This window comes from Micromys minutus, assembly GCF_963924665.1.
Source record: "Micromys minutus genome assembly, chromosome: 30".
NCBI classification, from domain to species: Eukaryota; Metazoa; Chordata; class Mammalia; order Rodentia; family Muridae; genus Micromys; species Micromys minutus.
In genome coordinates, this window is record NC_137965.1 from 32,553,003 (window position 1) to 32,566,578 (window position 13,576).

Below are 13,576 nucleotides of genomic sequence, written 5' to 3' on the forward strand. Positions count from 1 at the left end.
CAAATTTTCAAACGAAGACTGAAATCTGGATATTTTTAAAGCAAAATCCCTCAGCTTTTAAATGTTAAAATGAATTCAAATAAAAAAAATGACTGTGTGGGCCAAATAAAACCTGCCCGTGGGTTGGAGTTGGCTGGTCTGCAAGCTCTGGTCTATCCACTGCCTCACTGGCGTGCAAGGGGCAAGCAGAAGAAGTGGGTGGGGCATGGTGATGCTGAGCCAGAGAGATGTGAGAGAAGCTCAGGAAGTAGTGATGTACCTTCTCTAGGCAGCCCTCCAACCCAGCTCTTCCTGACAGAAGGTGGGAGCAGGTCGCAGCTAAGAGACTCTACTTAGACCATAGGATCCCTGTTGGTTAGCTGGATAGGTGGAGGTTCCTGGAAATATCACCATGTTCTGCTTCCTATTCCTAGCACACAGTGGGTCTTCATTAAATGGAATCAGCTATGATTCATTGTCCTATATGCCTCATACACAATACAGGTCTCTGTTCTGTTCCAGGTACTTTCTTTGTATCCTAAAAGTAAGCAACACAGCCTCTTATGCTACCCATGTTCACATAGTTAGTAAGGCAAAGAAGAAATAAAGTGCATGGCTTTAGGAAAAGGGAAATATTTAAGTGAAGCTATCCCTGAGATGCTCACATATCTGTATTTACTGCGCACTATGCACAATTGTCAAGTTACAGAATCAGTGAGGTTATCCATCAGCAGATGAAGGGATTAAAAAGGTGTTATGTATACACACAATAGAATTGTGTGCAGCAGTAGAGAAGAATGAATTATTATTTGCAAGAAATTAGATGGAACTGGAGATCCTCATGTTAAGTATAAAATAAGCCAGATTTATAGGGGCAAATAATGCATGTTTTCTGTCATATGTGGAGCTAGATCATACATATACATATATATATACATATATATAATATTATGAGGCAGAGTACAGTGTGCAATGAATAAATACTAATAACAATTAAAATAAGCATTCTATTTGAGTATGTACTGAGAAGAAATGATTGCTTCTGGATACAGCAGACACTTGGAAAATGGCTCTTCGTGAGTGTGTATGACCTTCAAGCATATACTCAAGTGCCTGACATCCGGCTTAGACATCACAGCCGAGTTCCCCACTGTGAGTCCAGATGGCAGAGTTGCTAATGTGACTGGGTTGGGGGATACATGGATTATTGGTACAACCTTATTTCTTTATTCACATTGAGTATGTCTTAGAGCAGTTGTTAGAGATTAGATTTCAATTCATCTCACAGATACAAGATTCTTGCCCCTTCCCATCTACTGAGGGCAAGAAAAGGGTAAGTTCACACTCCATTCCATACCTGTAATACTCTCTTCTTCTGGTATAGGATACTTGAACACTGACTCTGGCCTTCAGACTCAAGCCGACCTCTTGCTTATCTGGGCCTTTTTAGTTTCCACAATTGTTTGAGCCAATTCCCATCATAAATTTAATTCAATCTGTATTTGTATCTATGTGTCCATCTATGTGTATGTATATATGGTGTATGCATGCATGCATATATGTGTCTGTCTGTCTGTCTGTCTGCCTGTGGTGCATTGAATGCTCCCTTTACCCCAGTCTCATGGACTTGAACATTTGATCCCAAGTTTAGTAGCAGAGGCTATGGAACCTTGAGAAGGAGGTGCCTTGTCTGAGAAGTAAGTAGAGAATTTTAGCCTCGTGACAGTTTCAGGTTGTTTTCTGTGTCATGCTTGCAATTGAAATGTAATCTCAGCTTTCAGCCCCAGTCTCCTGCTGCCATAACACCCCCCCCCCATTACAGCTTCTCCTTTTAGAATCATAAGCTGTGGGAGGTGATGTGGGCCTCCATTTGTGGTGCCTGTACCACTAACAGCTACTCTGACCCGGGCCAAGGCCTAAGGGTTTGAAAGAAAGACAAGTCCATTATTCGTGTTAGCAGAAAGTTTACTCCATCTTGAACTGCCGTCTCTCAGAACAGCCAGCAATCACCCTCACATAGACAGGGTCTCAGTATTACACCCTCAGGTAGTTACAGGGGAGGTGTGTAAATTCCCCAGCTGCTGGGTGTAAGAGTCACCCCCTAGGGTGGAAGTCTGTAATTATCTTTTAGCCACTGGGAACAGGAAGGCCAGGTGTGGAGTGGCTAGTGACTGGGCCAAATAGCATAACAAAGGGGGCGTGTATCTCTCCCAGGGTCTAGGCATGCAAGCAGATGCAAGAGTTGAGATGATAATTCCAACAGTAAGCTCAAATAAAAAGTTAACCAATAGAGAACTTGGTACCAGTAGTAGGGTCAGTCTATCTTTTTTTTTTTTAGATGTATGTATTTATTATATATAAGTGCACTGTAGCTGTCTTCAGACACACCAGAAGAGGGCGTCAGATCCCATTACAGATGGTTGTGAGCCACCATGTGGTTGCTGGGATTTGAACCCAGGACCTCTGGAAGAGCAAGCAGTGCTCTTAACCACTGAGCCATTTCTCTAGCCCCAGTCTATCTGTCTGTCTGACTGTCCGTCTGTCCACCCATCCTTCCATCCTTCCATTTGTGCTGTTTCTCTGCAGAACTCCTACTGTAATCTGGCAAGTCTACTCTTAGCTACTTATTTATTCAAGAAAAAAGAAGACATTCATCCACAATAAAACCTACGAAAGAACGTCCATAGCGGCTGTAATGATCTAGGGCTAGAAACAGTCTGAATGTCTATCCACAGAGGATGGCAGAGAATCCATTCCTAGAACTACTAAAGGGCCAAGAATCTGTCATAGGCCTCAGGGGAGGACCAGTAATATTCTGCCAATGAACATAATATAAAACACTGTACCCATAGATCAGATAATCTCTCAGCTCTAATTAGAGAAGCTTCTCCTCCCAGGAGATAGTATTTAACATAGAAACCCTCAACCGGCCACTGTACAGAGAACAAAATACTCTGCAGTTCTCAGCCCTAAACTGGATGTTCATATGACACCTGTCCCTCTGAGGCTCAGGGATCTGCTCAGAAGAGGCAGACATGGTAAGAGCCAGAAGTGGTGGAAAACTTTAAGTAAACAGTTTTCAGACATAAACTTATGAATTTATGGAGATGTGACATTATGAACAAAACTCGCTCAAGCTCCAGCTAACGTATCAGCATAGAAGAGAAAAGGTTAGCACATAATGCCCACTAATTGAGCTATCGGCATTTTATACCTGCTAGGAGAGAGTCCCTTCTGGAAAAATGATGTGACCCCTGGCAAGCTGAGCAAACACGGTAATAAGCCTCCACCCCAAACCAGCTGGGCAGCGAAGCATGGTGGGAAGCTGGTCCCAGAGAACGGGCTGAACACTTCGACTCCCTTCCAAAATAAACATTCCTGGAAAGGAAAGATAAAGAAATCACTTCAAAGTTGAGAAACTTGAATGCGTTCTCAGCCAGTGACCAAGGCCAGTGTCACCAGTTATTAGGATGATGACTCCGTGTCTGTGGTTAGCTGAATGATAAATGTCTCCCGTGATCATGGACTTTGGAATACTTGGCTCCCAGCTGGGTGGCACTGTTGAGGGACACTTAGCTCAGATGAAACAATCTGTGTGAGCTGCAGAAGCTAGGTGGCTGATCTTTAATTTCAGGTCTTGGGAGGCAGAGACAGGGGAATTCCTGCCACTAGGTGGCTAGCAAACTTTTTAAGCCCTGCATTTACCGAGATACTCTACCTAGGTGAAAAAACAGAAGAGAGGTATAGGAAGACAATTGTTACCAACCTCTGACCTCTACATGTATGTGCACCTTGATGCACAGGAATTCTCACATATACAAACATGCATACATACATTCATGCATGCATGTGTACACACAGGCACCACACACACACACACACACACACACACACACACACACTAGAGTGCACCCCAAATGAGGAACATTTTACAAAATCCTTCCCCAGTGCTCTCAAAGTTGTCAAGGTTACCAAAACAATGAAGGCCTGTGAAACTGCCAAGGCCAAGAGGAGACTAAGGAGATAGGAGTGACAAATGTAACAGGATCTTGGGACAGAAGTGACATCAAGTCAAAGCCAAGGGAATCTGAGTATACTGAATACAGTCAAGGACAATGTGACCTTGTTGCCCATTAGCCGTGATCAGGTATCTTAGGAGCGTGAGATGATAACAGAGAATCCGGGAAAGACTTTAGGAACTCTGCAGTTGATAACTTGCCTCAGCATCTGAATGATGCTAATAGTAATGTCAATAATCTGATATTAATCTAAAATTACAATAATCTTTAAAAAACAGCCTAAATTAAAAAACAAACACAGTAGAAGAGTTTTCAATCTGAGGTCTTGCACTAGTGTAAGGGCTCAGCTAATAAGGTGATTGCCAATGTAGGGGAAGCTGGTGCGGTGGGGTGGGAGAGGGTGGGTAGGGGAGCACCCTCATAGAGGCAAAGGGGAGTGGGGAGAGGGCAGATGTGGGATGGAGGTTGTGAAGGGGTAACTGGGAAAGGGGATATCATTTGAGATGGAATGGAATGATTAATATTAATTTTAAAAACTATACAAAGAATTAAAAAAAAAAAGGTGATTGCTACCAACTCTCATGACCTGCCTTTGATTCCTGGCACCCACATGGTGGAAGGAGAAAGCTGACTTTAATTGCCCCCCCCACATAAATACTAATTACGAGATAAATAAATAAATAAATAAATAAATAAATAAATAAATAAATGTTGCAAACATCTTCAAAATGAAGTTGGGGGCTCCCTGTGTAAGCAAGCACTGCCTTACCTTTCTCTACCCCCATGCTCTCTCTCTGTGTCTGAGCCATCCTTTGGTTTTATTTATTTTAAATGTGTATGATTGTTTTGGCTTTCTGTATGTCTGTGTATCACATATGTGCACAGTGCCCTCAGAAGCCAGACGAGAACCCCTGGAACTGGAGGTACAGACGGTTGTTAAACACTGTGTGTGTGCTGGGAGCTGAACCCAGGGCCTCTGGAAGAGCAGCCAGTGCTTTTAAATGTTGAGCTACTTCTCCATCCCCCACCACACACATGTTTTTGAGACAGGGTCTCCTTCTGTAGTCCTGGCTAGCTCGGACCTTGCTATGTAGACCAGGCTATTCTCAAACTCACAGAGATCTATTTGCCTCTGGCTCCCAAGTGCTATAGTTAAATGTATGTGGCTTTCTGCTCAGCTGAGGCCCATTTTTATCCTTCCTTCCTTCCTTTCTCCTTCTCCTCCTCCCCCTCTCTCTCCTCTGCCTCTTCTTTCTCCTCCCCCCTTACACCCCTGGGCCAAAATTTGAGGAATGCCTTCTGTATTTTATTATTTTGGGGTTGTCCGATGGTTGGAATTTCAGGGTCCTTAACATCAAGCCTAACTTATTATGAAAATGGCTAACTATGAATTAGCTCAGAGTTGCATCTCTTAACCCAGTGGAAGGCTGAATGAGACCCTCACAGGACAAAGGAGGGGGGCAGAGCACAGACTGTCCTGTTCTGCCCCTTATCCTCTCCCTTTCTCCACTGCTCCAATTTCTGACATCAAGACAAGGAAGATGGGGTGCTGGCTCACTTTGGCTGTTCTCCCCCACATCTTGCCAGGAAAGCAGCTGGAATCTTTGTCTGGTGGAACACTTGGAAAGCCATCTTCGCTTTTGATCGTCTTTCGAGAATGGGTGCTGTTCTTAGTGCCAGCTACTGTTGACAGCAAGGCAAAGCCAGAACCCTTGCCTCCAAACACACTCCTTTCCCCAGAGGGAATAAATGACAGGTCATTATGGAACCCAAAATGAATAGTGTTGGCTTTCCTTCTATGCCCCGCCCAGCAGTTACCTAGCAATAGCCAGGTAGGCCTGGCTTGCTATAAAAGGGACTGTTTGGCCTCTCTGCCCTTCTTCCTCTATCTTTCTCTCTTTCACCCCTTTCTTCCTCTCTCCCCTCCCCCCTCTCCACGTATTGCTGGCTGGCCCCTTTTTCCTCCTCCTCCTCTCTCCTTCCCTCCCTCCTCCCTCTCTTTCTCTCTCTCTGTCCTTTTCTGTCCCCTCTCTTTCTCTGCCTATACTCCCTCTCAACTCCCCTTCCCATGCTCCCAAATAAACTATAGACCCATCATAAGGCTGGTACCTCAGTGGCATGGGTTGGGGAGTTGGGGGGGTGGAGATGGGGGGTGCCTCAGCATAGGCCCACTGAAGTGCCTCCTCCCACCACACCATACAGCATTCTATAAAACATATTCTTGATTTTATAAAATACATCAGATAGGCATGGTCTAGAAACACAGATTCAGTGCCCTCAAAGCCAGGCTCTACTGTGGAAATAGTTCCATTAGATTTTATTACTTAGAGAAAAACAGTTATAAATAAAATATTTGCCAAACACATTGCTGTGGGCCAAAATTAAGTGGATTATGGCAAAATGGGGGAAATGAAGGGACTCTGGCTAACTTGAGTGTGGGAGCATGGCTCTCATAGGCTGTACCCTTCCCCCATTCCCTCTGCCTTGCTCAAAGTCATTACTGTTGGGATTCTGTAAACCCCACTCCTCAGTTACCTGACACTATAAAAGGGGCTGCTTGCCCCTCCCCTCCCTCCCTCTTTCTTCCTCTCTCACTCTTCTCCCCCTTGCCTTCTCACCCTTACCTCTCCTCTCCCCCCTCCCTTCCCCACTCTCTCTCCACGTACTCATGGCTGGCCTCTGCTCCTCTATTTTTTTTATTCCCCCCCCCCTCTCTCTGCCTCTACTACCCTCTTAACTCCCCCCATGACCTAAACAAACTATTCTATACTATACTGCATCGCATCATGTGGCTGGTCCCTCGGGGGAAGGGATACCCAAAATGGGCCCCCCAGAGGCATCTCCCTTGCTCCCAGGCCTCACTGCACCTCTATGGGCCATATTCCATCCACTTTCTTCATCTTTTTTCTAACACTGGTGCCGAAACCTGGGATGCCATATTTTAACAACAATTACACTCATTCCTAAAGCTAGCCCCCTATTCTCTTATGTGGCCACTTCCTCCTCCTGAGGCTGACTACCAAGGTTCAGCTAATAAAGTATTGAAGTCTAGTAATCAAAAGTCCCCTTTGGCTCACCTAATTAGCATGCCCAATTAAAATTAAACACTGCATCTTAACATGTGGTTTCCCCTTGTACCTTTATAAAATGACATTTTCCCATGTGCCCTGTCTGTCTTCTCTCTATCCAGAGGCAGTTCTTTGTCTCACTTCAGGAGAAATACTCCTGTACCCTCTGCTTTATTTCCTCTCTTCTCCCTCAATCTCTATCTCCTGTCTTTGTCTCTTCTTCTCCCCGACCAGTCCCTCTGAGGCAAGTAAACCAGTCTCCCTTGTGCTGAGAACTTGGGGGTCCTGAGCCAATACTTATCCTTGCAAGAAGACTCTGCTGCAGATTTTCTATTGCTATCTGGGGCCATTCTTAGCTTTTAGGTTGGTGGAAGTTGGTGGTGCACTGAGAATGCATTCTAAGAGTGTTTCTTTCCTAGAATCTTTTAATAAGCAGCTCTTGTTTCCCATATTGCTTCATGAAACCCTTAATAATGTATTTCCTCCGCCTCGGATCCTAGTTCTGACACCAGCTGGATGTCAGATACTTCATTTCTGACGAAAACATTTGAAGGTTTTAGTAGTCACAGGATGTTAGGTCAGACACAGGGGTGGCCAGTGGATTGCTTTCAAAGGGAACAAAAATAGCCTGAGATAATCGGGCTCCAGGGTTCTGGTTTGAAGCATTTTTTTAAAAAAGATTTATTTATTTATTGTATATGAGTACACTATAGCTGTCTTCAAACACACCAGAAGAGGGCATCAGATCCCATTACAGATGGTTGTGAGCCCCCATGTGGTTGCTGGGAATTGAACTCAGGACCTTCTGGAAGAACAGTCAGTGATCTTAACCGCTGAGCCATCTCTCCAGCCCCGGTTTGAAGCATTTTAATCTATACTCTCCAAGTTCAGTCCTTTAGCTTTGTAGAATCTTTAACAGAGCTGCGGCTCATGTCCTTTCTTTCTCTGACATCCCTGCTCACCTCCAGCTCACAAAGATTAGCAGGCAGGCAGCTCAGCCTTCACACAGGAGTCTTTCTGGTCATCCAGGATAGAGAGCACTGACACAGGGGAGGAAAGGTTCCATCCACATACACGTGCTGAAGTAATACATGTGCCGGAGCTACTTACAGGAGTGTGGCTAAGGGGGCACTCACTGGAGCACTGAGACTTGGGCAGCTGTGTCCGTGCAAGCTGATTCCAGCATGAATGTCCCATAAATCCTGCAATGTCAGAGATCCATGATATTTTGCAGACAGTTCCACTGACCAGCTTCCTCAACCCCATCAATGGTTTGTTTCTACTAGAACCTCTGGGGTGAGGGTGGGTTTGGGTCTTTCTTGTAAGTTTCTTGTACATTTCATGAGCTTCCTACCTCCCTACAGAAAGACTATTTTAGTTTGGAGGCTGTACTGGCTGGTTTTATGTCAATTTGACACAAGCTGGAGTTATCACAGAGAAAGGAGCCTCCCTTGAAGAAATGCCTCCATGAGATCCAGCTGTAAGGCATTTTCTCAACTAGTGATCAAGGGGGGAGGGCCCAGCCCATTGTGGGTGGTGCCATCCCTGGGCTGGTAGACCTGGGTTCTATAAGAAAGCAGGCTGAGTAAGCCAGGGGAAGCAAGCCAGTGAGTGACATCCCTCCATGGCCTCTGCATCAGCTCCTGCTTCCTGACCCGCTTGAGTTCCAGTTCTGACTTCCATTGGTGATGAAAAACAATGTGGAAGTGTAAGCTGAATAAACCCTCTCCTCCCTAACTTACTTCTTGGTCATGATGCTTATGCAGGAATAGATGCCCTAAGACAGAGGCTAACAGCTAAGTGACTCTGGGTCCAATCACATTGAGTAATTTATCCAAGCACTGGGAGAATTCACATCAAGCTATCAGAGCTCAGAGATAATTCACATCAAGTAAAATGTGTTTTAGCTGATGTGTCTTTACCATGTGAAATTCCCACTGAAGCGGCAGACCCCAGTATCTCAGATGTAGTTGGGGTCTGACTGGCGAAAAATGAGGTCACAATTGTGGGCTCTAACACAACTGGAGTTCTTGTCAAAAGAGATTAAGGATCAGTGAGATGGTGCTTTCTGCCATGCCTGAGGGTCTGAGTTCTGTCCTCAGGACCCGAAAGGTTTAAGGTGAGAACAGGCTCCCACATCTTCTGACTTATACATGCATGCCATGGCATGTTCATACCCATGTATACATAGAAAGTTAATGTCAAACTAAATAGGACCTAGAGAGATAGCCCAGCAGTTGAAAAGGCCGGCTGCTTCCTCTAGTAGACCCGAGTTCCGTTTCCAGCACCCATATCGAGTGTTTTACACTTGCCTTTAACTCCAGCTCCCAGGGATCCAACACTTCTGACCTTCAGGGCACCAGCATACACAGAGGGAGGGAATAAAACTAAAAATCTCTCAGTTGGAGAGAATGGCCTTAGATGGAGCAAAGAAAGCAAGGGGAAAGTGACATAATTATATCTTAATAAAAATTATACAAAGCAGGAGAATTGGCTCAATGGTTTAAAGCTTTTTCTTTTTTTCTCTTCCTTCCTTCTTTTCTTTCCCTTCCTTCCTTCCTTCCTTTCTTCCTTCCTTCCTTCCTTCCTTTCTTTCTTTCTTTTTCTTTCTTTCTGCTCCTACACAGGATTTGGGTTCAATTCCCAGCACCACATGGTGACTTGCAGCCATCTGTAACTCCAGGCTCAAAGAACCGAAGTCCCTTTCTGACCATTCAGGGCAAGGCAGTTACATACCCACATCAACACTCACGTACAAAACCCCCACACTTACATGGCTGGGAGGAAGTCCAGTGGGCAGAGTGCTAGGCCTTGGGTTCAACACCTACTACTGTATAAATCAGACGTGTTGCTGAACACAGTAATGCTAGCACATGGGGGTAGAGGCAGGGGGAGCAGAAATCCAAGGTCATTCTTAGATATATAGTCAGTTCAAGGCCAATCTGGGCTACATGAGACTAAGTCGAAAAGAAAGGGGAGTAAAAGAAGAAAACCGGGAAGAAAAAAAGCATCATGGGACATGGATTCACTTCGTAGCTGGCTGGTTTTATGTTCTCTAGCCATGAGCAAAAGTTATCTGAGAGGAGGGAACTTCAATTAAGTTAAATGCCTCAGATTCCTGCCAGAGGGGGATATAGAAACTGAGGTAGACACTTCCTGAAGCCGGGCAGGACTTTCAGAGGAGGGAGGAGCCATTAAATTTTTCAACCCAAAATTTGTCTCAACTACAAGATGCACAAGGATAAGGAGGGAGCAGTGACTGAAAGAGCAGCCAACCAATGGCCATTCTAATTTGAGGCAAATCTAATGTGAAAGAACCAGTCCCTGACACAATTCATGATACTCAGCTGTACATGCAGACCGGAACAGAGAACTGTCAGGTTTGTAGGTGTGACGCCTGAAAGGCTTCCTCCATCCAGCCATGGGTGAAGACAGATAGAGACCCACAGCCAAACAGCAGGTGGAGCTTGGTGAGTCTTGTGGAAGAGTGGGGGACAGAATTCAGGAAGTCAGAGGGGGTCAAGGACACCACAACAAGACCCATAGAATCGACCAACCTGGGACCATGGTGGCTCACAGAGATTGGGCCACCAACCAGGGAGCATGCAGGAGCTGGACCTAGACCCCTACATATTTGTAGCAAATGTACAGCTTGGTCTTCATGTGGGTCTCCTAACAAGTGGAGTTGCAGCTCTCTCGGTCTTTGTTTCTGCCATTGGATCCCCTTCTGCCTACCTAGACTGCAAGGCTGGGCCTCAGAGGATGCACTCTGCGACTAGATGCCCCAGGGTGAGGTGGGTTTTCCCTTCTCTGAAGAGAAAGGGGAGGGGCCAATGGGAGAAAGAATTTGTAAAGGACTGGGAGGAGAATTAGAAGGAGGGCTGTGATCCAGATGCAAAGTGAGTAAAAAAAATTAAAAATAACAAAAAGTAGAATGAAAGAAAGAAAAGAAAGAAAGAAGGAAGGAAAGACAGAGAGAGAGAGAGAGAGAGAGAGAGAGAGAGAGAGAGAGAGAGAGAGAGAGAGAAGAAAATGAAAGAAAAAATGCCTTCAGAAGATGGGGCAGTAGGTATTTTCTCATGCTGAAGGATGCTGGTGGTTCCATCCCTAGGATGTGGTTCTATAAGAAAGCAGCAGCCATGGGGATCAAGCCAGGAGGCAGCATTCCTCCTTCCCACCACCACGGTCCCTCCCGTCATCTCCTGCCTCCAGGTTCCCACCCTATTTGGGTTCCTGTCCTGAGTTCCCTCATTGTCATGGTGTTTTATCACAGCAATAGTAACCCAGACTAAAACACTTGAGTTATTGTTATTTTTAAAATGCTTATTAGCTTTATTATAAAAACCTTAAATAGAAATATATCATGTCAAGTTTACACAGCTCAGTGAACCACACAGTTAAGAGTTGCCATTAGACATGGAAGCTGTGGAACTTCATACTGGATTTTTCACTTTCACTATTGAGTGTATTTTAAGGTCCACCACTCCAAACTAAAAATCTGCAACAGAATTAGGAGTTGAAAGTAAGGAAGTGGGCTAGCTTTAGCTGGGCATTGGGTGTGTATGATGTGATGTGTTAATGCATGGACTTACAAGAGGGTAGACATGCCAGACAAAGAAGTCATCACTTGAATGGAAAAGAAGCTATAGGATTCTGAGGGACACCTGTATTAGTTATTTTTGTGTCCCCATTACTAAAACACCTGGCAGAAACAACATAAATAGGGGAAGCAATTTATTCTGGCTTGGTGTCAGAGAGTTTCAGTCCATCACGGCAGGGAAGGCATGGTGGGGGTCAGTTCATGGTTGGAACATTTGGCTGAAGCTGAGCCACAGGCAGACGAGAAAACAGAAAATAGGAATCAGGTGCAACCTTAAAGGGTCTGCACCTAGTGACCTACTTCTGCCAGTTCGACCTCACCCAGGGTTCCGTGCTTCACTGTGTTCACAGCAGCCTTGTTTGTTCACTGTTTGTCAGCGTCGTCCCATAGTCTTCATTTTCTCTCTTTTTATTCATTTTATGTATATGAGTACACTGTAGCTGTCTTCAGACACACCAGAAGAGGGCATCAGATCTCATTACAGATGGTTGTGAACCACCATGTGGTTGCTGGGAATTGAACCCTGATCTTCTGGAAGAGCAGCCAGTGCTCTTAACCACTGAGCCATCTCTTCAGCCCCAGCCTTATTTATAATAGGCAGACACTGAAAAGAACCCAGATGTCCTTCAACAAAGGAATGAATACAGAAAATGTGGTACATTTACACAATGGAGTACTACTCAGCTATTAAAAACAATGACTACATGAAATTATTAAGCAAATGGGGGAAACTAGAAATTCTCATCCTAAGTGAGGTAACCCAGTGAGTCACATGGTGTGTGCTCACTGATAAGTGGATATTAGTCCAAAAGCTCAGAATACTGAAGACACAATTCACAAACCACATGAAGCTCAAGAAGAAAGATGAAAGAAAGTGTGGATGCTTCAGTCCTTCTTAGAAGAGAAAACAAACTACTCACAGCGGAAAATACAGACACAAAGTGTGGAGCAGAGACTGAAGGAAAGGTCACCCAGAGACCGCCCTATCGGGGATCCATCTCATATGCAGCCACCAAACCAGGACAATATTGCTGATGCCAAGAAGTTCATGCTAGCAGGAGCCTGATATAGCTGTCCCCTGAGAGGCTTTTCCAAAGCCTGACAAACACAGAGGCAGATGCTCACAGCCAACCATTGAACTGAGAATGGGGTCCTTAATGGAGGAGTTAGAGAAAGAACTGAAGGAGTCAAAGGGGTTTGCAACTTTGTAAGAATAACAATACCAACCAACCAGAGCTCCCAGGGACTGGGAGAGTACAAAAGAGTACACATGGAGAGACCCATGGCTTCAGCTGCATATGTAGATGGCCTTTTTCATCAATGGGAGGAAAAACCTTTGGTCCTGTGAAGGGGAATGCCAGGGTGGAGAGGTGGGAGAGAGTTGGTAGATGGGTGGGGGAACGCCATCAGAGATGCAGGGGGAATAGGGGGTGGGATAGGGAGATTCCAAAGGGGAAACTGGGAAAGGGGATAACATTTGAAATGTAAATAAAAAAAATAGCTATTAAAAAAAATCTACATCTTCCCTAAACAGTGCTACCACTAGGAGATAAGCTTTTACAAGAGCCAGTAGGAGGTGGAGGCCTAGGGTGTGGGTATAGGTGGGAATTTTAAATTCAAGTCACCAAAACATCCAGTGGGGTTGCTGGACTCATGTGGAGGCTGCCACGATTTTTGCATGGCTGTTTTAGATAATGAGACTCCCTCCATCCCACCCTCTCTTCCTTCTTCTTCTTCTTCTTCTTCTTCTTCTTCTTCTTCTTCTTCTTCTTCTTCTTCTTCTTCTTCTTCTTCTTCTTCTTCTTCTTCTTCTTCTTCTTCTTCTCCTTCTCCTTCTCCTTCTCCTTCTCCTTCTCCTTCTCCTTCTCCTTCTCCTTCTCCTTCTCCTTCTTCTTCTTCTTCTTCTTCTT